Raw genomic sequence first — 3071 nt, forward strand, 5'->3', positions numbered from 1 at the left:
CCCTGGGATTTCTTTGAAAGGAATGATGCTAAAGCTGAAACTCCAGTACTTTGGCCACCTCATGCAAAGAGTTGACTTATTGGAAAAGACTCTGATGCTGGGAGGGATTGGGAACAGGAGGAGAAGGGGATGACCGAGGATGGGATGGCTGGATGGCATCATGGACTTGATGGACATGAGTCTGAGTGAACTCTGGGAGATGGTGATGGACAGGGAGGCCTGGTGTGCTGCGATTCATGGGGTCACAAAGAGTCGGACAGAACTGAGCGACTGAACTGAACTGAACTGATGCTGATATTACAAAGATCAATCAATATTGTAGTGAACTGTGATTGTGTTCTTATAATTCAAGTGATATAAGTATTGAAAATTTAGAATCAACTTTTGGAGAAGTTCCCTGGTTGTCCAGTGGCTAAGACTCCGCATTCCCAATGCAGGGGGTCTGGGTTCAATCCCTGGTCAGGGAACTAGGTCCCACATGCTGCAACTAAGATCTGATGCAGCCAAATAAATGAATATTAAACAAAAAACAATAGAACCAACTTCTTTCTTACTTTAATACATGGAAAGATTTCATGATCACTTATATTATGGCAACCTCCCAGGATATTTCATATGAATAACAAACACCTCCAGTTAGATGCTTATTGTACATTTTACATAGCTGGGTTAAAGCTCAACATTCAGAAAAGTAGTATCAGGGCATCCAGTTCGATCACTTAATGGGAAGTAAATGGGGAAACAGTGGAAACATTGTCAGACTTTATTTTTTTGTGCTCCAAAATCACTGCAGATAGTGACTGTAACCATGAAATTAAGACACTGACTCCTTAGACGGAAAGTTATGATCAACCTAGATAGCATATTAAAAAGCAGAGACATTACTTTGCCAACAAAGTTTCGTCTAGTCAAGGCTATGGCTTTTCCAGTGGTCATGTATGGATGTGAGAGTTGGACTCTGAAGAAGCTGAGTGCCAAAGAATTGATGCTTTTGAACTGTGGTGTTGGAGAAGACTCTTCAGAGTCCCTTGGACTGCAAAAATATCCAACCAGTCGATCCTAAAGGAGATCAGTCCTGGGTGTTCATTGGAAGGACTGATGCTGACGCTGAAACTCCAATACTTCGGCCACCTCATGCAAAGAGTTGACTCACTGGAAAAGACCTTAATGCTGGAAGGGAGTTGGGGCAGGAGGAGAAGGGGACGACAGAGGATGAGATCGCTGGATGGCATCACCGATTCGATGGACATGAGTTCGGGTAAATTCCAGGTGTTGGTGATGGACAGGGAAGCCTGGCGTGCTGTGGTTCATGGAGTTGTAAAGAGTCGGATATGATTTGGCGACTGAACTGAACTGAACTGATCCTTCATCTTCTAACGGAGAACAGATAGAAATGGTTGCAACACAACATAAAAAGGCTAATCTATGAACCATTAACCATCAACAACTTTTTTTCATTCAAACTAGAAATAAAGCACAGTATGGATAATTTGACCATTGAATTACATTCATTTTGCTTTTCAACTAATCTCAAATCAAGTCATTGTAAACAAAAATACATTGCTAATAAGTGTAGCCATCTAACTATCAACATTCAACTATCAACTATCAATCTCACGATCCTGGGTAATATATCCATTTTCTGTTTTTTAACTATGGATTGCTCTCTATAGTAATTCTCCTTCTAGAGGAAATTTAGAAAAGAAGGTTGATGAAATACTTTCTAGTATCAAATCTCTGTAATTTATTTCAATTTGATTTTTGATTAAATACTTTTCTACATATTTGTTACAACATTTCCATAGGTTTCTTGTATAAACTCTTGTTTTCTGATGTATGTTTAGGGCAAACATCTTCCATCACTCTCCAGCGTGTGTTCTGAGATGTTTAGTGAGATGACTGCTATGACTAAAGGCTTTGCCACATTCTGCACATTTATAAGGTTTCTCTCCAGTATGAACTTGCAAATGTGTAGTAAGAATTGAGTTCCGATTATAGGCTTTGCCACATTCTGTACATTTATAAGGTTTCTCTGCAGTATGCATTTGCTGATTTTCAGAAAGTGTTGAGTTGTGATTAAAGGCTTTGCAAATAAATCTGTACATTTAAAGGTTTCTCTCCAGTATGAATTTGCTGATGTTGAGTAAGATGTCAGCAACGGATAAATGCTTTGCTACATTCCGTACACTTGAAAGGTTTCCTTCCTGTATGAATTTTCTACTTAGATCAGATGAGTTACTAAAGACTTTCCCACATATCTTACACTTGTTTTCTTTCTGTGAATTCTGAATAGTCGGCTGTTGAACAAGTTCTAAAGAGTGATTAGAAATTTTACCATATTCACTACAATTATAAGTCCTCTCTCCAGTATGAGTACTCTTATATAGAGAAAGACCTGGCATCTGATAAAAGATATTTCTACATCAATTACTTTTTGAATCCCTGCGTGAATATTCAGGTCCCTGATGATTTATAAGGTTTCAGTGTCCTTCAACCTTATACCCAGTTTTATTGCCTGAATACCCTCTCACTCCATCATAAATACTCTTGCAATGATTGCGGTTGGAGCTCTTACTTAAGGGTTGACTCATTTTATTACACATCGAAAGTTCTTCCACATTAACCATACCATGGGATGTATTGAACAATGACAGTTGGATTATATCTCCTTCATTATTATCAACGTTACACATTTTGGCATGGGGACAAAATAGCTGTTGGTGGAAGAATAATGACCCCCTGCTCACAGACCCCTCAAATTGATTATATTGTGAGTTTTCCCCCTCATTTTAAAATTTCCGGTGTTCAGACGTGCTTGAATGATTGTTTAATCTAAGGCTACATTGAATATTGTTTGAATGAGTATTTGTAGTAGAGACTAGATTACCTTCTGGGCTTTCCACGTTTCCTTTCAGAGAACAGGTATGTTTCAAAAAAGGATAGAGATCTTTTCTTAAAAACTTACAGTTCTCATCAGATGTTGAAGACTGAAGTTGGTGTTCTCTCCAATTTGACTTGTATTGCTCATTTCTTTTTGCAGTAATGTTTGCCTTATGTATACCTCTCTCAGT

This window comes from Capra hircus, chromosome 18, assembly GCF_001704415.2.
Source record: "Capra hircus breed San Clemente chromosome 18, ASM170441v1, whole genome shotgun sequence".
Lineage (NCBI taxonomy): Eukaryota > Metazoa > Chordata > Mammalia > Artiodactyla > Bovidae > Capra > Capra hircus.